This window comes from Salmo salar, chromosome 11 (genome assembly GCF_965601325.2).
Source record: "Salmo salar chromosome 11, fSalSal1, whole genome shotgun sequence".
Classification (NCBI taxonomy): domain Eukaryota; kingdom Metazoa; phylum Chordata; class Actinopteri; order Salmoniformes; family Salmonidae; genus Salmo; species Salmo salar.
In genome coordinates this window covers 29,087,127-29,110,012 of record NC_138301.1, presented here as the reverse complement: position 1 = coordinate 29,110,012, position 22,886 = coordinate 29,087,127, and the positions used below count along the sequence as shown (strand labels likewise).

At 47.0% G+C, this 22,886-nt stretch overlaps 1 pseudogene; it reads right to left on the bottom strand.

Moving 5' to 3' along the window:
• Positions 1–5,980: 5,980 nt before the first annotated feature.
• LOC106562391 (nucleotide-binding oligomerization domain-containing protein 2-like) lies at positions 5,981–10,698 on the bottom strand (annotated as a pseudogene).
• Positions 10,699–22,886: the final 12,188 nt, after the last annotated feature.

The window sequence follows — 22,886 nt, the reverse complement described above, 5'->3', positions numbered from 1 at the left end:
TACCTAATGGCAGTCAGGCTACCTCTGGCGAGCACATGGGGCGCTGTGCGGCCCCCCAAAGAAATGCCACCCCACACCATGACTGACCCACCGCCAAACCGGTCATGCTGGAGGATGTTGCAGGCAGCAGAACGTTCTCCACGGCGTCTCCAGACTGTCACGTCTGTCACATGTGCTCAGTGTGAACCTGCTTTCATCTGTGAAGAGCACAGGGCGCCAGTGGCGAATTTGCCAATCTTGGTGTTCTCTGGCGAATGCCAAACGTCCTGCACGGTGTTGGGCTGTAAGCACAACCCCCACCTGTGGACGTCGGGCCCTCATACCACCCTCATGGAGTCTGTTTCTGACCGTTTGAGCAGACACATGCACATTTGTGGCCTGCTGGAGGTCATTTTGCAGGGCTCTGGCAGTGCTTCTCCTGCACAAAGGCGGAGGTAGCGGTCCTGCTGCTGGGTTGTTGCCCTCCTACGGCCTCCTCCACGTCTCCTGATGTACTGGCCTGTCTCCTGGTAGCGCCTCCATGCTCTGGACACTATGCTGACAGACACAGCAAACCTTCTTGCCACAGCTCGCATTGATGTGCCATCCTGGATGAGCTGCACTACCGGAGCCACTTGTGTGGGTTGTAGACTCCGTCTCATGCTACCACTAGAGTGAAAGCACCGCCAGCATTCAAAAGTGACCAAAACATCAGCCAGGAAGCATAGGAACTGAGAAGTGGTCTGTGGTCCCCACCTGTAGAACCACTCCTTTATTGGGGGTGTCTTGCTAATTGCCTATAATTTCCACCTGTTGTTTATTCCATTTGCACAACAGCATGTGAAATTTATTGTCAATCAGTGTTGCTTCCTAAGTGGACAGTTTGATTTCACAGAAGTGTGATTGACTTGGAGTTACATTGTGTTGTTTAAGTGTTCCCTTTATTTTTTTGAGCAGTGTATATTAACACATTTTTTCCCGCATAGGTATTCCATTTGAACAATAAGGATATTTTGTATAGAAACAAGTCTTCATTTTTTTTTAGAACTGGTTTAATAATCATATCCTGCTGGTGAGTCAACTTTTTAATGCAGAAGGATTGTTACTCAATTTTTATCTCATTACAATATCCCTGTTACACCTAGAGTTCGCCATAGTCTTTGATGCTATTCCATCTGGAACTCTCATGTTGTTTAGAGGTGTAACCAGACCTCACCTTCTTGACCTACCCTCGCTTAATCCAGTTTACTCTCCAATAGGAAACATTTGTTTCTGCTTACTCCCTCGGAACAACAGATCTATATGTGCTTTATTTCAAAGGGATATTGTATCCATTCCTTGTCACAATTTACTGGAATACATTTGTCAATAATATCTGTTGGAAAAAAGTCTGGTTATTACCACAGAAATACCTGCTTGTTAACAAGGTCAAAGAGGTCTCTTTCAGAATGATCCATAAGTATTACCCTGTGAATCATTACCTGAAGAAACTCAAAAAAGACATTAACATGAACTGTACTTTTTGTGTTGAGCATCCAGAAACAGTTTTGCATTTATTTTGGCATTGTCTACATGTAAAAAAAATATGGAAAGTTATTCATAGTTTTATAACTGTTAATATTCTTGATGACTTTGTTTTTATGTGAGAATATGCTGCTCGGTTTCTATAACTATAATAAGGATCATGAAGAAAAAAAAATCTCATAAATCTAATTGTGCTAATGGCAAAATGTCATATTCATAAATGTAGATTCACTAATAAAAAAACACCCTTCCGTGTTTTCTATAAGGAATTCGAGCAGTACATTAAGACCATTCTACATTGTTCTAATAAAAAAGCTGTTAAAACAATCAATATGTGTGCATCTTTTAAGGTCTTTGTATAATGTGTAATTTGTTGTACCCCCTAGCATATGTTATCATTGTCTGTTTGTATACTTCTTGTATGTATACTGGTTTATCTGAAAGCAAAAGAATATATAATAAAACAATCTTGGCCTGATCTTGGTACTCCCCCACCATTGTGATCTACATTTGTCACATCCTGACCAGTAAAAGGGGTTATTTGTTATTGTAGTTTGGTCAGGATGTGGCAGGGGGTATTTGTTTTATGTGGTTCGGGCTGGTTGTGTTAGTAGTTGGGTGTTTGATTTATTATTCCGGGTTTTGGGCACTGTTCTATGTTAATGTATTTCTATGTTTAGTCTAGTTATTTTGTATCTCTATGTTTAGTTATTTGGGGGTTGGACTCTCAATTGGAGGCAGGTGTTTTCTAGTTGCCTCTGATTGAGGGTCCTATAAATAGGTATGTGTTTGTGTTAGTATTTTGTGGGAGATTGTTCTTGTTTAGCTATGTGTGCCTGATAAGACTGTCAAGTTCGTTTTGTGTTTTGTATACGTTTTTTTGGTGTTTTTCCTTCTTCACTTTAATAAAAGAAGATGAGTGTACATTTTCCCGCTGCGTCTTGGTCTCAACCCTACGACACTCGTGACAGAATCTCCCACCAACCAAGGACCAAGCAGTGGGGTAAGGAGCAACGGAAAAATTATATGGACTATCAGGGGAATTGGACATGGGAGGAGATTCTAGACGGGGCTGGACCTTGGCACCAGGCTGGGGAATATCGTCGCCCACCGGAGGAGATAGAGGCAGCCAAGGCAGAGCGGCGCTGGAATGAGGCTTTGTACGCGCCGAAGGGGAAGCGCGAGAGGCACCCCCAATAATTTTTTTGGGGGGGCACACGGGTAGTTTGTGCCGTGCTAGAGTAGGCATCCAGCCTGGAAGGAGGATGCCTGCACAACTCATCTGGCTACCAGTGCGCCTCCTAGGCCCAGGCTACCCTATGCCTGCTCTGCGCACGGCAACCATCAGGCCTCTGCACAGCCCAGTTCGCCCTGTACCAGCACTCCGCTTGTGCAGGGCTGCTATTTCCATCCAGCCAGGACGGGTTGTGCAAAAGGTGCGCTCCAGAACTCCAGTGCTTACCCCTGGCCCGGTATATCCAGTTCCTGCTTCTCGTGCTGACCCTGAGGTGCATGGTCTGGCGTCTCCTAAACCAGCACCATGCACCAGGCCTCCAGCGCGTCAGCCCAGTCCAACTCAGCCTGTTCCCGCTCCTCGCACTAGCCTTAAAGTGCGTGTCTCCAGTCTGGTAGCTCCACTACCAGCCCCACGCATTAGGCTTCCAGTGCGTCAGCCCAGTCCTATTCAGCCTGTTCCCGCTCCTCGCACTAGCCTTAAAGTGCGTGTCTCCAGTCTGGTACTTCCACTACCAGCCCCACGCACTAGGCTTCCAGTGCATCAGCCCAGTCCTATTCAGCCTGTTCCCGCTCCTCGCACTAGCCTTAAAGTGCGTGTCTCCAGTCTGGTAGCTCCACTACCAGCCCCAGGCATTAGGCTTCCAGTGCATCAGCCCAGTCCTATTCAGCCTGTTCCCGCTCCTCGCACTAGCCTTAAAGTGCGTGTCTCCAGTCTGGTACTTCCACTACCAGCCCCACGCACTAGGCTTCCAGTGCGTCAGCTCAGTCCTGAGCTTCCGACGACAGTACTCCGTCCAGAGTGTCCGACGACAGTGCCCCGTCCAGAGTGTCCGACGACAGTGCCCCGTCCAGAGTGTCCGACGACATTGCCCCGTCCAGAGTGTCCGGCGACAGTGCCCCGTCCAGAGTGTCCGGCGACAGTGCCCCGTCCAGAGTGTCCGGCGACAGTACCCCGTCCAGAGTGTCCGGCAACAGTGTACAGTCCGGAACCGAATGAGACGGCCTACAGTCCGGAACCGAGTGAGACGGCCTACAGCCCGGAACCGAGTGAGACGGCCTACAGTCTGGAAGCGAGTGAGACGGCCTACAGTCCGGAACCGAGTGAGACGGCCTACAGTCCGGAACCGAGTGAGACGGCCTACAGCCCGGAACCGAGTGAGACGGCCTACAGTCTGGAAGCGAGTGAGACGGCCTACAGTCCGGAACCGAATGAGACAGCCTACAGTCCGGAACCGAGTGAGACGGCCTACAGTCCGGAACCGAGTGAGACGGCCTACAGCCCGGAACCGAGTGAGACGGCCTACAGTCCGGAAGCGAGTGAGACGGCCTACAGTCCGGAACCGAGTGAGACGGCCTACAGTCCGGAACCGAGTGAGACGGCCTACAGCCCGGAACCGAGTGAGTCGGCCTACAGCCCGGAACCGAGTGAGCCTGCCTACAGTCCGGAGCTCCTAGAGCCGTCCTACAGTCTAGAGCTCATAGAATATAGTATAGGGTCTACAGTGACATGTGTCAGGCCGAGGTATTTGGGAGGAGTGGACTGGTCAGGGGGTGGTCTTAGGCCCGAGCGTAAGCCACCTCCATTGTAGGAGGTTTGGGGAGGGGGGGGGGGGGTGTATGCACGAGTGCCGTGCAGCCACTCTCCTTTCCCTCCCTTTAGTTTAGGGGATTTATTTTTGTTTTTGTCACCATCTCAAGCTGAACCTCAGCAAGACGGAGCTGCTCTTCCTCCCGGGGAAGGACTGCCCGTTCCATGATCTCGCCATCACGGTTGACAACTCCATTGTGTCCTCCTCCCAGAGTGCTAAGAGCCTTGGCGTGACCCTGGACAACACCCTGTCGTTCTCCGCTAACATCAAGGCGGTGACCCGATCCTGTAGGTTCATGCTCTACAACATTCGCAGAGTACGACCCTGCCTCACACAGGAAGCGGCGCAGGTCCTAATCCAGGCACTTGTCATCTCCCGTCTGGATTACTGCAACTCGCTGTTGGCGGGGCTCCCTGCCTGCGCCATTAAACCCCTACAACTCATCCAGAACGCCACAGCCCGTCTGGTGTTCAACCTTCCCAAGTTCTCTCACGTCACCCCGCTCCTCCGCACACTCCACTGGCTTCCAGTTGAAGCTCGCATCTGCTACAAGACCATGGTGCTTGCCTACGGAGCTGTGAGGGGAACGGCACCTCCGAACCTTCAGGCTCTGATCAGTCCCTACACCCAAAGAAGGGCACTGCGTTCATCGACCTCTGGCCTGCTGGCCCCCCTACCTCTGTGGAAGCACAGTTCCCGCTCAGCCCAGTCAAAACTGTTCGCTGCTCTGGCACCCCAATGGTGGAACAAGCTCCCTCACGACGCCAGGACAGCGGAGTCAATCACCACCTTCCGGAGACACCTGAAACCCCACCTCTTTAAGGAATACCTGGGATAGGATTAAGTAATCCTTCTAACCCCCCCCCCCAAAAAAAAAAGATATAGATGTACTATTGTAAAGTGGTTGTTCCACTGGATATCATAGGTGAATGCACCAATTTGTAAGTCGCTCTGGATAAGAGCGTCTGCTAAATTACGTAAATGTAAATGTAAATAGTGCATCTTTAAAATGTAATAGCCTACATTAACATTTCTCTGTAGGCAAGGTGACGTAACGTAACAAGTCATTCTATCCCCACCATAGAGCACTGACACAATAGGACTAATGTAATCACTGTTAGTGATTCACTGATAAAATAAGAGTCATGTCACTGCTGAATCAACCCGTGTTATCAAACATACTGGCACTACCAGTCAGTGTACAATAGGGTAGGGTACATAAGAATACTGATGAACCAGTTCAAATACCTGACTGTTATTTGATAATTAGCCAGAAACAATAGGGTCACACACAATGGTGCTTACATAAAACAAGTGTCAGACCAGTTCCTTAGAATACAGCATGGTGTCACTTATCGCAATGACTAATATGAAAAGAATGCTACCAAACAAGCTGCCTGTAGTAGCAGAGCAGGTCAGAAGTTGCTACTTATTGTGAATGGATAAAACAAGCTTGCCCACACTGTTTACATCATTGAGAACATTACATCCAACATGATCCATAATGTACGTAAAAACATATAATAACCTATAAATAACACAACTACCATTTTACGGGAAATGCTACTAAAGAAGTTACATTAATTACAAACAGACATACACATGGCTGTAAACAATATTACTCCAGTATAGTTGACCCGCACTTGGCATCATCAGAATGTAAGCCTGGGTTCCCGCTGTGTCATCTCCTCCACCTCTTCTGGGCTGAGCTCATTACCTCTCAACCTAGAGAGAAAACAATTATTCACTTAACTCTAATTTACAGTCTTTGGATTAGAGACCTTCTTAAGTGATTTGAGATCCAATCTTCACATGTATGGGGAGGTATGGGGGAGGCATAGGAGACTACAGCATACTGTACTGTATGTATAGGACATAACACTTTGTAAATTACATTTCTCAGCCAGTATATAACTGTCTAAATGATCAAAGCATAATGTTAACATACCACACTGCCTTCACACTAGTGTTGCTTTCAAGAGCCAGTACTAGACACTCCACACCTGTTCTTGTGATGCAGTTTTTGGTTAACCTGTGGAGGGCATGAGAGAGCAGAGTGAAAGATGTGTTTAGCGCAACCACAAATGTATAGCACAACCACAACTATCAAAATGTCAGTTGAGGCAAAACGGAATGTGGGTAGCTGCAAAGTCTTTTTCAGTATTCAGGATGTGCTATCAATATACTCACCACAGCTCCTCAAGCGTACTGTTCTTGATGAGTGGGGCAAGAGCACATGCTCCTGCACTGCGAACACCATTGTCTACCAGGCTGCCATGAAACATACATCTGACAGTAAGATGTATTCCTATGTTTAAGTATTTTAATGATAACAGGGCTGTCTGGACATATAGTTGCCCATGATAGTATGGATGTGTTAGTAATGTTCATGTTTCAACCTATCATTAGTCTAACATTACCTGAGCCACACCAAGGTTTGGCCATCCTTTAGAGCATTGGCAATGGCCTCTGCACCTTTATCACCTATTTTATTTCCCCAAAGCCTAAAAAACAGAGAGAGGATTAAAATGGTCACCCAGATATATTATTACAGCATTGTGATAGGCATAAAAACAACTTAGTCATTCTCAGAGAGATAGGTAGTCTGCTTCCTACCCCAAGAACTGTAGTGACCGATTGAACCTCAGTCCCTCCGCCAGTTGCCCTGCCCCTGCTGCTGTGATGTTATTGTTTCCCAGCCTGCAATACAAAGTCAGAGAAAATGTTTGATTGAATATGGTATTAGCTATTGCTATGTGAGGTAACAATGTACAGTATCTTATATGTTGAGAGTTGAAAAATATCTTCACTTTAGAGAGAGAAAATTCTGCTTTATCTTCAGGAGGTGAGCGAAGCACTCTGTGCAGGCATCAGTTAGCTTGTTGTTGAAGAGCCTTTCAGAGACATTAATCAAGATCAATAAAGGTTACTCATCAGTTTTTATTTGACATAGAACGTTTACAGCCACCATAGCCTAGCTATAGGTCACCTGACAGTGGAAAATAGATTTGGCCATACTCACACAATCTTCTGAAGCACTCACACTGGATGCCTTTTTCAATCAATTTACAGATTCCCTCATCTGATATGTTATTGTGTCTCAGGCTGAGGGAGTGAAATAAAAAATAATCGTATTATTAGGCCTTAGTTTAGTGTCCTGTGTGTTATGTTACTGGCACAAGGTAACATGTTTATGCTAAAATAATCCCATAGTGAGTGCCATAGTAAATAGCATGGTGAAGCTTTCCAAACATACTATACAGAGTGGCAGACATGCAGGCAAGGCAGCAGCTGCTCCACCCCAACGTCTCCTACGTAGTTGTAGTCTAGCTGAAGCCGCACAGGGTTCCTAAGGTGCTGGAGCAAGTAGGCCAGTGCAGTACACTCCACAGGGCCTATGTTACAATAGGTCAGCTTCAGGTGTTCCACCTCTAGCTTAGCCATAGTGTCTCTGGCGATCCTGCATCTCATGGATGCACTTGATGAGCCACACGAAGCCCGGCATGGCGTGCATGCTCTTCTTCTCCCCCTCCACGGGCCGAGGGATGGATTTAAAGTGCCTTTGCATGCCTTTGGACAGTCACCACCTGCTTGGACTTCCTATCTAGAGTGGGCCTAGGGCAGGAGAGGAGCAGCAGGCTACGGTGGCGCTGAGACAAGAGCCCAGGCACAAAAGTAGCTGTTATCTGGAGGTTTGGTGTCTCACCTGCCGTATTGGCCTCCTTCAAGGCCCCTTCTTTTTGGGTCAAGCAGTGCCCCAGACACGCCCTGTGAAAGCCAGGCTGTTGCTGCCTGTCCTGGGGCTGAAAGAGCTTAGGGATGGTGGAGCGGTCCAAGTTATTGTTCAGGACAATGTAGAGAGCAGCAAAGAAGCACTGCATGGTAATGTGCAGGAACTCGTGGTGTTTGCAGTTAGTGGAGGAGGAGAGGTCTTTACTATGGATGAGGAACCCCATGCAGATATCTTCCTCGGTCACCCCACACTTCTGTAGCTCTGTGCCTGTGAAGACGTAACAAGAGGCCCCCAGGCCCTCCATGGCTAGCTGCCCCAGATGCAGGGCAGTATCCTGGTGCTCCTGCACCCATCCTATCCCCAGGGGATTCCTCTGAGAGGCCCGGTGTTGGAAGTGCTGCAGGATCATGAGGTAAACATCTGTGATGGTCTGGGGACTGCCCTCTCCCTCTCCACAGCCCAGCAGCTCCTTATAACACTTGGACACAATCCAGCAGAAAACCGGGATGTGACACAGGCCCAGTAGAGCTGTGCTGCTTCGTAGAAACTCCAGGACCCTGGTGGCCACTGTCGGGTTGCGATGATGCTTCGTCACGAAGCAGTCGATCCCGCCGGGCGAGAAGCCTTTCAAGAGGACTTCCTTGCGAAGGTACCGCTTCAGGGTGGGACCCACTGCCTCCGGCCGGCTGGTCACCACCTTAGGATGAGGATAAACTTTATTGTCCCTGAGGGGAAAATTGTCTTGATACAGGAACTGCTTTATAGAAAATAAAAACTATTCATTGCACAGTCGACACATACACAAAACATACATTGCGCATAAAAATCCTACACATCTCATACAGCCTTATACATAAAACATAACTTCCTCACCCCCTTCATGAGGGATCCCTGCAGCAAGTTGAAGAGCAGGGTGGGGACGGGGGCACACTGGGTGGGGCAGCAGTGCCTCTGCTCTGAGTCCGAGAAGCTCTGCATGAGCTCGTCCAGGCCATCGAAGGTGAAGAGGATGAGGTGCGGATGGTCCAGGATGAACTGGAAGATTCGGTCCTGGTCCCCGTCCGGCCAGCAGCAGTGCAGGAACAGCAGCTCTCTGAGAGACAGCTCCCTCTGCTCCGAGCTCAGCCTGCGACAGCTGAAGGGAAAGAGTAGAAAAAAATCATGTAGAGCTACCCCCCTGGCCCAAAGGAGGTGCAGCCTCTGGAGAAGGGTCTGGATAGTTGTACCATGTAGTTCTTTTGTATCTTCTCTAGTATCTTCTAGATCGGCAGTACGACAGTTTCCAAAAGAGAGGCCAGCTCTTTGGGCCTCAGGGAGGACCTGGTTGAAAACAATAAAATAAAATAAAAATGTAATGATCTGTATCTATGTAATGATCTGTATCTATGTAATGATTTGTATCTATGTAATGATCTGTATCTATGTAATGATCTGTATCTATGTAATGATTTGTATTTATGTAATGATCTGTATCTATGTAATGATTTGTTTCTATGTAATGATCTGTATCTATGTAATGATCTGTATCTATGTAATGATTTGTATTTATGTAATGATCTGTATCTATGTAATGATTTGTTTCTATGTAATGATCTGTATCTTTGTAATGATCTGTATCTATGTAATGATCTGTATCTATGTAATGATCTGTATCTATGTAATGATCTGTATCTATGTAATGATCTGTATCTATGTAATGATCTGTATCTATGTAATGATTTGTATCTATGTAATGATCTGTATCTATGTAATGATTTGTATTTATGTAATGATCTGTATCTATGTAATGATTTGTTTCTATGTAATGATCTGTATCTTTGTAATGATCTGTATCTATGTAATGATCTGTATCGATGTAATGATCTGTATCTATGTAATGATTTGTATCTATGTAATGATCTGTATCAGGAGACAGGTTAAATAATTATTTTTAATCCTTGAGACAATGAGACATGGATTGGGTATGTGTGTGAAATTCAGAGGATGAATGGGCAAGACAGAAGATTTAAGTGCCTTTGAACAGGGCAGTAGGTGCCAGGTGAACCAGTTTGAGTGTGCAAAGAATTGCAATGCTGCTTTTCACGCTCAACAGTTTCCCGTGTGTACCAAGAATGGTTCACCACCCAAAAGTCATCCAGCCAACTTGACACAACTGTGGGAAGCATTGGAGTCAACATGGGCCAGCATCCCTGTGGAACACTTTTGGCACCTTGTAGAGTCCATGCCCTGACAAATTGATGCTATTCTAAGGGAAAAGGGGGTGCAACTCAATATTAGGAAGGTGTTCTTAATGTTTTGTGTATACATCAGTAATGAGTCTGTTCAAAACATGCTCATACATCCTTTAGAACGGCATCACCTGTGAAGAGCTGTGCCTACATATCTTACCTGTTTGAAAGCAGCCAGGAGCAGTCGACATGTCTCATCTCCCTTGGTGTACACCAGATCTAGTAGCACCCTTGTGTTGGCACACAGAGCACGGCCTGGTACCCGTACATTCTGGTAGTCCTCCCAGAACAGCATGCCCCAGGACAGGAGTAGGTCCAATACACTCTCGAGACCCTCAGAAGAGCCACCACAGCACAGGGCACGCAGCAGCTCCGCTCTCTGCCTCAGGACCAGCTGCCGGGCACTCATACAGGTGTAGGATCTTAATTTGAGCCAATTTGCTAGAGCAGGAAAATAATCCTGCAGCAAAAGGAAATGTGAATTATTATGTGGATTACAATTAATGGGCATTTTAGTAGGGGTTGTTACATTTTTTGTTAGGGAAAAATCAAGTCTGAAAATGAACACAGGCACAGCTCCAAATCTGACACCGTATCATGTCACACTCACATGCTTTACTCTCATTTCCTCTGTGATGTTAAGGAATAAAAATAAATTAATCAATAAAAAGGGAAATGTATGAATACATTCCAAAATGTATCACACATTTCAATACGATTGACTTGGAAAAATACAACATATTTTATATGTAAAAAGCAGTATTGAACGGTTTATGCAAGTTGAGTCTATAAACAAGATAAAGTCAAACAAGTTTAGAGAAGGCAAAGAGATTGCTAAGGGTTGTGATTGCACAATTGTCATACATTGAATTTTGCATAGAGAGCATGTGAGAGATAGGCGAATCCGAAACGTGATGATAAGCCTCAAAGGCAACTGTGACACCCGCATTTAACTTTGCATCTATAAAATAAAAACACTTTATGCTGAATAGACCATGGATAAAATTATAACTTACCTTTCAGCGGGAGATTTGTCTGATTTCTTTGAGATCATCATCTGTCTACTCAAGTCCTGCGAAACAGAATGGTCCACTCAAATGGAACAGGCTGAAATCCGTCAACTCCTGTCTCACTTCCTCATTCCACAATTCCTCATTCCTCATGCCGCTAGATTGCCCGCTGTAAATTATGGCTTTTTCCTAAACCATTTAATAACGAATCTATAAACATATTAAGTTATTGTTTCAACGTGAAGCATTTGCAAGTTCTCTGAAAGTATTGTATTACTGAGAGCTATTGTCACGTCCTGACCAGTAAAAGGGGTTATTTGTCATTGTAGTTTGGTCAGGGCGTGGCAGGGGGTGTTTGTTTTGTGTGTTTCGGTGTTTTTGGTTTATGTTCTATATTTTCTATTTCTATGTGTATTTCTAGTTTTCTATTTCTATGTTGGGTTTTTGGCAATGATCTCCAATTAGAGGCAGCTGGTTGTCGTTGTCTCTAATTGGAGGCCATATTTAGTTGGGTTTGTTTCACTTGTGTTTTGTGGGTGGTTATTTTCTGTATAGCCTGTGTGCCTTATGGAACTGTTTCCTCGTTTGTTAGTATTTTTGATTCAGTGTTCACTTTAATTTAAATAAATGAAGATGAGCACTATACCCGCTGCGCCTTGGTCCAATCCTTACGACGCTCATGACAGCTATTGAATTATGAGAAACTACATGTGCATGTACCTTTTATCTAAAGGGAAAGTGACATGTCAATGAAAGATTTAGAATTTGTTTCAATCCTGGCTCTTTATTCCAATAATTAATGTCCCTTCAAATAGGTCTCAGTCAGTGGCGACCCGTCGTTCATGGCAGGTGGGGCAGAGACACACATTTTTAGCAAAAAAAATACAGTAAAAATAAATGTTATTTTGTCGTTAATACGTGTCACATATCAGTTTGCAAACAATGTAAAAATATATATATATCATTGAGTTAATAAAGCTGCACACAAACATGGTCTCATTTTTGTTTTCTTGAGTAAGGCAGCTCCAAAATGCAGGTGTTTCAGCCTAGCTCAGTGCTTTCTGTGGTGGTGGGGCAAGCCAGCAGAAAATACGTAGTGTTTAAGGGTAGTGCTAGAAAATTCTAGCCCCTTGGGTGCTGCCATAGAGTTACATTAGAAGTGCCCATCCAAGAAGGCTCAAGGTCAATGGCCACAGATAAAATGATGTCAAATCACTTAATATATGTACAGTATCTTTGATTGAACTGATCATGTCAACATCATACTTTCAAAATCTTAGCTAGCAGTCATCATCATGAATTAAGTCGACAATCTTCTGGCAAATCCTTTTTAATCCTTTTCATATGAAGATAAATAATGAAGAGAAATTATAGATAAAATGTATCGGTGCTCATCGGCCATTGGACATAAACATTACACAACAAGTTGGAAATCACAAATTCAACAATGAGTGGTTTGGAAGGAATCAGTGACGGTGGCTAACTGCAAGCATTGCAAAGCAATCACTAGCTTGCTATTCAGTGGAGTAGCAGTGTGGTCCCAAATCTGGGATTAAGGGGCTCTTTTCCAAGCTTAAAAGGATGAACATTCAACATTGGCTATGCTGTCAATGAAGCATGATTTGTGCCGCGCTCAAAACAACTGTTAACTCGGAACTGCGAAACTTAACTTCAGTGAGTTCAAGACAACTGGGAAATCGGAAATAAACGAGCTCCGACTGGGAAAATACGTTTTGAACGGTCATCCAACTCGGAATTGTAAATCTGTTCTCTTTCGAGAGCTACGACCTGAAGATCAATTAAATCATCATGATTAGAAATTGTTTCTTTTTCAGAGTTCCCAGTTGTTTTGAAAGCACCATAAATCCAGAGAATGCCAGACTTTGATGACAAAATTTTCCCACAAAGGACCACTGCGCCACCTTCCTGCTCAAGTGAGCACAGTTGTCACGACCTCTACCGAAGTCGATGCCCCTCCTTGTACGGGTGGTGCTCGGCGATCGACGTCACCGGTCTTCTAGCCATCATTGATCCATTTTTAGTTTTGTCTTGTCTTCCTACACACCTGGTTCCAATCCCATTAATTACATGCTGTGTATTTAACCCTCTGTTTTCCCCTCATGTCTTTGTTGGAGATTGTTTGGTGTTATTATGTTTGTGTATTTTGTATAGGTGTGCGACGGGTATGTTTATCCATGTTTTCTTTATGTACGCTGAGATTGTTTTAAAAATATATTAAACTACCCCAATTATATTAAGTTGGTTTCTCCTGCGCCTGACTTCCCTGACACCTACACACACAACAATGACAGAATCTCCGACCACAATTATGAAGTCAGCAGGAGAGGATACCCCGGACATGGAGGTGGAGGAGCGCATCCAGGAGCAAGCGAAGAAGCTTCATCATCTGTACGCCGCCATGGATCGCGTTGTCCAGAAGATGGACTGCTGGGAGAGACAGGGAGTTCTTCCAGCGCCTCCACCAGCCCAACCGGGGTCTCTACTGCACGCCCCTTCTCAACCTGAACCCGGTGGAATCCGTATAGCTATGCCTCAGGGGTATGACGGAGATACTGCAGGCTGCAGGGGTTTCCTCCTCCAATTAGACCTTTATCTGGCCACGGTCCACCCAGTTCCATCAGACCGTGAGAAGAGTTTCGCCCTCGTCTCGTGCCTCATCGGGAGAGCCCTGGAATGGGCCAGCGCTGTATGTGGCGGAGGAGATGCGTCGTTGGACCGTTATGAGGAGTTCATCCGCCGTTTCCGGGCAGTCTTCGACCACCCACCCGAGGGCAGAGCGGCGGGTGAGCGCCTCTACCATCTGAGGCAGGAGACGAGGAGCGCCCAGGATTTTGCTTTGGAGTTCAGGACCCTGGCAGCCGGTGTGGGATGGAATCATGGGGCCCTGATCGACCATTATCGCTGCAGTCTGCTTGAGGACGTCCGTCGGGAGCTGGCCTGCAGAGACACCACCCTCACCTTCGACCAGCTGGTGGATCTGTCCATCCGGCTGGACAACTTACTGGCTGCTCGTGGATGTCCAGATCGGGGTCTGGTGGTTCCATCCTCCCGCACCCCCTCTCTTATACACATGGAGCCGGGAGAGAGGTTGTACAGGGAGACTGGAGGGGGTTCCCGCTCGTGCGTCCATCAGTGACCGCAGAGGTCACACTGCTGGTCGGTGCCAGGGAGGTTCTTCTGGGAATCGAGGTAGCAGGCAGGGCGCTCTGGCGCCACCCCAGGTGAGTAGGCACCATTCTCATCCAGAGCCCTCTGTTGCCCATATCTTTGTGTCTGTCACTTTTCCTGATTCTTTCCCCCTCGTTCCCAGCATAAGGCACTAGTAGATTCAGGCGCGGTTGAGAATTTTATTGATCAAACGTTTGCTCATAGTTTAGGGATCCCTATTGTACCGGTGGAAGTGCCTTTCCCCATTCACACATTAGATAGTCGACCATTAGAGCCAGGGTTGATCAGGGAGGCCACAGCTCCTTTGAGTATGGTGACGCAGGCGGTTCATAAGGAGAAAATTAGTCTGTTCCTTATTGACACTCCTGCATATCCAGTGGTGCTGGGCCTGTCCTGGTTAACTAGTCATAACCCCACTTTTTCTTGGCCACAGAGGGCTCTCACGGGGTGGTCGCGAGAGTGCTCAGGTAGGTGTGTAGGGGTTTCCGTTGGTGCTACTACGGTGGAAAGTCCAGACCAAGTTTCCACCATGCGCATTCCCCCCAAATATGCTGATTTGGCTCTCGCCTTCTGTAAAAGGAAGGCGACTCAATTACCACCCCATCGACAGGGGAATTGTGCGATAAATCTCATGGTAGATGCTGCACTTCCCAAGAGTCACGTGTACCCACTGTCGCAGGCAGAGACGGTAGCTATGGAGACATATATCTCCGAATCCCTGAGTCAGGGGTACATTAGGTCCTCCATTTCACCCGTCTCCTTGAGTTTCTTTTTTGTGAAGAAGAAGGATGGATGTTTGCGCCCGTGCATTGATTATCGAGATCTTAGTAAAATCACGGTGGGGTATAGTTACCCGCTACCTCTGATTGCCACCGTGATTGAGTTAATGCACGGGGCGCGCTTCTTCACTAAACTGGATCTCAGGAGTGCGTATAACCTGATGCGTATCCGAAAGGGAGATGAGTGGAAGACAGCATTTAGTACCACCTCAGGGCGTTATGAGTACCTCGTCATGCCGTACGGGTTGAAGAATGCTCCATCAGTCTTTCAATCTTTTGTAGATGAGATTTTCAGGGATCTGCACAGGCAGGGTGTAGTGGTGTATATCGATGACATTCTGATATACTCCGCTACACGCGCCGAGCATGTGTCCCTGGTGAGCATGGTGCTTGGTCGCCTGTTGGAGCATGACCTGTATGCCAAGGCTGAGAAATGCCTGTTCTTTCAACAGTCCGTCTCCTTTTTAGGGTATCGCCTATCCACGTCAGGAGTAGAGTTGGAGAGTGACTGCATTGCAGCTGTGCGTAATTGGCCGACTCTCACCACGGTGAAGGAAGTGCAGCGATTTTTAGGGTTTGCCAATTACTACCGGAGTTTTATCCGGGGTTTTGGTCAGGTAGCTGCTCCCGTTACCTCACTGTTGAAGGGGGGTCCGGTTTATTTGCAGTGGTCGGCTGGGGCAGACAGGGCTTTTAGGCAACTGAAGGCTCTGTTTACCTCGGTTCCTGTTTTGGCTCATCCGGATCCTTCTTTGCAATTCATAGTGGAGGTGGACGCTTCTGAGGCTGGGATAGGAGCTGTGCTCTCTCAGCGCTCGGGTAGCCACCTAAGCTCCGCCCCTGTGCTTTCTTCTCACAGAAGCTCAGCCCGGCGGAGCGAAACTATGATGCGGGGTACAGGGAGTTGTTAGCTGTCGTCAAGGCTTTGAAGGTGTGGAGACATTGGCTTGAGGGGGCTAAACACCCTTTTCTCATCTGGACTGACCACCGCAATCTGGAGTACATCTGGGAGGCGAGGAGACTGCCGGAAGCTGGGTCCGCGGTTTGTGGGGCCGTTTAAAGTCCTGAGGAGAGTGAACGATGTATGTTATAGGTTAAAGCTTCCCCCACATTTCCGCATTAACCCCTCGTTCCATGTGTCTCTCCTCAGGCTGGTGGTGGCTGGCCCACTCCAGGAGGCAGAGGTGTGGGAGGTTCCTCCGCCCCCTCTGGACATTGAGGGGGCCCCGGCGTACTCCGTTCGATCCATCCAGGATTCGAGACGTCGGGCGAGGGGCCTTCAGTACCTCGTGGACTGGGAGGGGTACGGTCCGGAGGAGAGATGCTGGGTTCCAGTGGAGGATGTGTTAGATCCTTCCCTGCTGAGAGAGTTCCATTGTCTCCGTCCGGATCGCCCTGCACCTCGTCCTCTGGGTCGTCCCCGAGACCGGTGTCGATGCGCTGCTGGAGCCACGCGTCGGGGGGGGGGTACTGTCACGACTTCTGCTGAAGTCGATGCCCCTCCTTGTACGGGTGGTGCTCAGTGATCGACGTCACCGGTCTTCTAGCCATCATTGATCCATTTTTGATTTTCCATTGGTTTTGTCTTCCTACACACCTGGTTCCAATCCCATTAATTACATTTACATTTAAGTCATTTAGCAGACGCTCTTATCCAGAGCGACTTACAAATTGGTGCATTCACCTTATGATATCCAGTGGAACAACCACTTTACAATAGTGCATCTAAATCTTTTAAGGGGGGGGGGGGGGTTAGAAGGATTACTCCATCCTATCCTAGGTATTCCCCAAAGAGGTGGGATTTGAGGTGTCTCCGGAAGGTGGTGATTGACTCCGCTGTCCTGGCGTCGTGAGGGAGCTTGTTCCACCATTGGGGTGCCAGAGCAGCGAACAGTTTTGACTGGGCTGAGCGGGAACTGTGCTTCCTCAGAGGTAGGGGGGCCAGCAGGCCAGAGGTGGATGAACGCAGTGCCCTTGTTTGGGTGTAGGGCCTGATCAGAGCCTGAAGGTATGGAGGTGCCGTTCCCTTCACAGCTCCGTAGGCAATCACCATGGTCTTGTAGCGGATGCGAGCTTCAACTGGAAGCCAGTGGAGAGAGCGGAGGAGCGGGGTGACGTGAGAGAACTTGGGAAGGTTGAACACCAGACGGGCTGCGGCGTTCTGGATGAGTTGTAGGGGTTTAATGGCACAGGCAGGGAGCCCAGCCAACAGCGAGTTGCAGTAATCCAGACGGGAGATGACAAGTGCCTGGATTAGGACCTGCGCCGCTTCCTGTGTGAGGCAGGGTCGTACTCTGCGAATGTTGTAGAGCATGAACCTACAGGATCGGGTCACCGCCTTGATGTTAGTGGAGAACGACAGGGTGTTGTCCAGGATCACGCCAAGGTTCTTAGCACTCTGGGAGGAGGACACAAGGGAGTTGTCAACCGTGATGGCGAGATCATGGAACGGGCAGTCCTTCCCCGGGAGGAAGAGCAGCTCCGTCTTGCCGAGGTTCAGCTTGAGGTGGTGATCCGTCATCCACACTGATATGTCTGACAGACATGCAGAGATGCGATTCGCCGCCTGGTTATCAGAAGGGGGAAAGGAGAAGATTAATTGTGTGTCGTCTGCATAGCAATGATAGGAGAGATCACGTGAGGATATGACAGAGCCAAGTGACTTGGTGTATAGCGAGAATAGGAGAGGGCCTAGAACAGATCCCTGGGGGACACCAGTGGTGAGAGCGCATGGTGCGGAGACAGATTCTCGCCACGCCACCTGGTAGGAGCGACCTGTCAGGTAGGACGCAATCCAAGCGTGGGCCGCGCCGGAGATGCCCAACCCGGAGAGGGTGGAGAGGAGGATCTGATGGTTCACAGTATCAAAGGCAGCAGATAGGTCTAGAAGGATGAGAGCAGAGGAGAGAGAGTTAGCTTTAGCAGTGCGGAGAGCCTCCGTGACACAGAGAAGAGCAGTCTCAGTTGAATGCCCAGTCTTGAAACCTGACTGATTAGGATCAAGAAGGTCATTCTGAGAGAGATAGCAGGAGAGCTGGCCAAGGACGGCACGTTCAAGAGTTTTGGAGAGAAAAGAAAGAAGGGATACTGGTCTGTAGTTGTTGACATCGGAGGGATCGAGTGTAGGTTTTTTCAGAAGGGGTGCAACTCTCGCTCTCTTGAAGACGGAAGGGACGTAGCCAGCGGTCAAGGATGAGTTGATGAGCGAGGTGAGGTAGGGGAGAAGGTCTACGGAAATGGTCTGGAGAAGAGAGGAGGGGATAGTGGGCAGGTTGTTGGGCGGCCGGCCGTCACAAGACGCGAGATTTCATCTGGAGAGAGAGGGGAGAAAGAGGTCAAAGCACAAGGTAGGGCAGTGTGAGCAGGACCAGCGGTGTCGTTTGACTTAGCAAACGAGGATCGGATATCGTCAACCTTCTTTTCAAAATGGTTGACGAAGTCATCCGCAGAGAGGGAGGAGGGGGGGGGAGGGGGAGGAGGATTCAGGAGGGAGGAGAAGGTAGCAAAGAGCTTCCTAGGGTTAGAGGCAGATGCTTGGAATTTAGAGTGGTAGAAAGTGGCTTTAGCAGCAGAGACAGAAGAGGAGAATGTAGAGAGGAGGGAGTGAAAGGATGCCAGGTCCGCAGGGAGGCGAGTTTTCCTCCATTTCCGCTCGGCTGCCCGGAGCCCTGTTCTGTGAGCTCGTAGTGAGTCGTCGAGCCACGGAGCAGGAGGGGAGGACCGAGCCGGCCTGGAGGATAGGGGACAGAGAAAAATCAAAGGATGCAGAAAGGGAGGAGAGGAGGGTTGAGGAGGCAGAATCAGGAGATAGGTTGGAGAAGGTTTGAGCAGAGGGAAGAGATGATAGGATGGAAGAGGAGAGAGTAGCGGGAGAGAGAGAGCGAAGGTTGGGACGGCGCAATACCATCCGAGTAGGGGCAGAGTGAGAAGTGTTGGATGAGAGCAAGAGGGAAAAGGATACAAGGTAGTGGTCGGAGATTTGGAGGGGAGTTGCAATGAGATTAGTGGAAGAACAGCATCTAGTAAAGATGAGGTCAAGCGTATTGCCTGCCTTGTGAGTAGGGGGGGAAGGTGAGAGGGTGAGGTCAAAAGAGGAGAGGAGTGGAAAGAAGGAGGCAGAGAGGAATGAGTCAAAGGTAGACGTGGGGAGGTTAAAGTCACCCAGAACTGTGAGAGGTGAGCCATCTTCAGGAAAGGAACTTATCAAGGCGTCAAGCTCATTGATGAACTCTCCAAGGGAACCTGGAGGGCGATAAATGATAAGGATGTTAAGCTTGAAAGGGCTGGTAACTGTGACAGCATGGAATTCAAATGAGGAGATAGACAGATGGGTCAGGGGAGAAAGAGAGAATGTCCACTTGGGAGAGATGAGGATTCCAGTGCCACCACCCCGCTGGCTCGTTGCTCTAGGGGTATGCGAGAACACGTGGGCAGACGAAGAGAGAGCAGTAGGAGTAGCAGTGTTATCTGTGGTAATCCATGTTTCCGTCAGCGCCAGGAAGTCTAGGGACTGGAGGGTAGCATAGGCTGAGATGAACTCAGCCTTGTTGGCTGCAGACCGGCAGTTCCAGAGGCTGCCGGAGACCTGGAACTCCACGTGGGTCGTGCGCGCTGGGACCACCAGGTTAGAGTGGCAGCGGCCACGCGGTGTGAAGCGTTTGTATGGCCTGTGCAGAGGGGAGAGAACAGGGATAGACAGACACATAGTTGACAAGCTACAGAAGTGTTGTTTCTTGTATTATTGTCTCTTGTGTCTTTAGAGAACTGTTTCACTTTGATATCCTTTTTCTTCTGTCCTGATTTTCTCTTTCTTTTCTTCTGTTAACTAGATATTCTTTGTTGTTCTTCGTTAGCTAGCTAGCTTCTTCCAAAAGAGTCCCTAGCAACTGCTTAGCAACTGGTAAACAATTCAGCTAGCTAAGATAACTACAATTTTATGAAAAATAGGCTTTTGAAAAATAACTATCTTCTTTGTTTGTTGCTTGATTTTTCTCCTCTTCAGTCTTGCAGTTTTCTTTTGCTTTTTCCGATGTACTTCACTCTAAAAACCATGTAAATTTCAATATTTGTAGGAGCTCATTTTTCAGCTGCTGCTGCTCAAATTGGAGTTCCGGAACATAGCATGTTTTTTCACAATTACATGCTGTGTATTTAACCCTCTGTTTTCCCCTCGTGTCTTTGTCGGAGATTGTTTGGTGTTATTATGTTCGTGTATTTTGTATAGGTGTGCGACGGGTATGTTTACCCATGTTTTCTTTTTGTACGCTGAGATTGGAGTTTGTTTTAAAAATATATTAAACTACTCCAATTATATTAAGTTGGTTTCTCCTGCGCCTGACTTCCCTGACACCTACACACACAACAATGAAAACAGTACAACAAGGTGAGTCCAAAAATGTATTGTATGCTGCTGCATAAATGCTGTAATATTCCAGGGAGATATGTCTATTGTAACTAAGGAAGTAATAATAAGTGTATGTTGTGTAGTAACATGTTCGTAGGCCATATGCCTCACCCTAATAATTTGGAATATTTACCTCTCTTAATTGTGCCCACTGTTCTGACTTGGTGGTGCACATGTAGCCTATAACCTGTTTTAGAGAAATGTAATCATTGAATATTGTAAGAGCTTTCATTGTCTGCTTATATGCCCCCTTTATTTATCCTACAGTTCTGACTTGGTGTACAGGGAGAACACTGTAAGAACGGCCCATGTTCCGAATTCTGTTGCTGTACATTTCAAAAGTGCTAAACAAATAGTTATATTGACTACGTCCATCCTAGCTCGCTCATGTCTTAATCCCCTCATGCCATAGTTTGTACATCTCAATTGTCATTAGAAACCACATTTGTTTAAGCAAGTCAGCCATATTAGCAATTTTTTTTGAAAGGCACTAAATGAGGCTGAATTAACTATTTTGCTGCCAGACCAGGCGTAGAAGTTATGTTGGGACAGCTTTATGTAGGCCCTAACAGTTTGTGGGGACCGTTTGTCACGTTATGACCATAGTAAGATGTCATTTTCTATAGTAGAGTAGGGCAGGGCGTGACAGGGGGTGTTTTTGGTTGTTCTATGTTTAAGTTCTAGTTTTTCTATTTCTATGTTGGGGTTGTTTGGGGTTGATCTCTAATTGGAGGCAGCTGATCCTCTGATTAGAGATCATATTTAAGTAGGGGTTTTTCCCTCTTCCTGTTTGTGAGTTATTATCTTTTGAGTAGTGTGTTTTCCTCTCTGCGTCACGGTTTGTTGTTTTTAGAGTTATTTATGTATTGCATTCAGTTTCACGTTTATTAAATATGTGGAACTACGAACACGCTGCATTTTGGTCCAATCCTTCAAACAGCCGTGACACCGTTTGTCACCATTATAGTGCACTTCATGTATTGTTTAGTGTTGTGTTGTGTAGTGGCTTTTCTGGCATGCGTCCCACTTTTTGTTATTTTTTGGCCTACCAAGATTTACATGCTAAAATTGCCACAGCTCTTAGTTAACAGTAAAACAAACAGTAAACCTCTGTTTCTGACAGAGGCATAATAATGAAGACTAGTTTATCTGATCAATTTCGTATCAATGTGGCAATATTAGGGGATGTCTATAGCCTTATCAGAGTACAAAATGTATCCGATTCCAATAATTATAACCATTGGGGTATTTGTAGATTTAGTTGAGGTTTAGAGTTTAGTGAATGATTTGCCACAAATACAATGCTTTTAGTTTTCTAAACATTAAGGACTAACTTATTTCTTGCCACCCATTCTGAAACTGACTGCAGCTCTTAAGTGTTGCAGTGATTTCACTTGCTGTGTTAGCTGATGGCATGATTTGTGTTAATGTTTAATTTATTTGCATTTATAAAGCACTTATCAAGGAGCGTGCCCCTCCACAACAACCCAGTGGCATACTGAAAAGGTCTTCACTTCTGACCTATGTGGGTGGAAGTCTTAAAAGAAGCAAGCTTTAAATCAAACTACACACTGTCAATGCTTTTGAATGAACATATGCATATCTTTCAATCAAATAAATAACAGTCAGATCATATGACCACGATTCAACTTGTGAAAAGCCTTACAGTCGAATGAAATGTACACCTCACGTAATGTAATTGGAGTGTAAGTCAAATCTAAGCTAGTGTAAATGGTCCATGTCCGTTCGGGCCGATGACGGGCGGTGAAACAACAGAAGCCATTCATTTTCAATGGAAGAAAATCGATGAGAAGCAAAGTGGGCGGGGGGACCGTTGGGCGATGCGAACATGACATGGGAACATTATGCAAATACTCTGTGATATCGCAGACCAATTTACCAATCGTAGCTCACTATAGCTTACAGTCTGAAATGGCACCCTACCCCTGGTGGCCCGTGGGCCGAATTTGTCCCACAGGAGGTTTATATGGCCCCTTAGGGTGCCATTTGCATCTGAAATGGCAACCTTTTCCCCATAAAGTGCACTACTTAGGGTGTCATTTTGAACACGGACATAGTCTACAACAATTTTCGAGTCAAAACCATCAGTTAGAATATTCTGCCCTGCACTGAGGAAATCTAACAGTTAAGGGGGAGGAGTGTGTGGGCCTAGAGAGGGGTCAAATTCCTCTGACAAGAAGGGGGCGGGATTGGA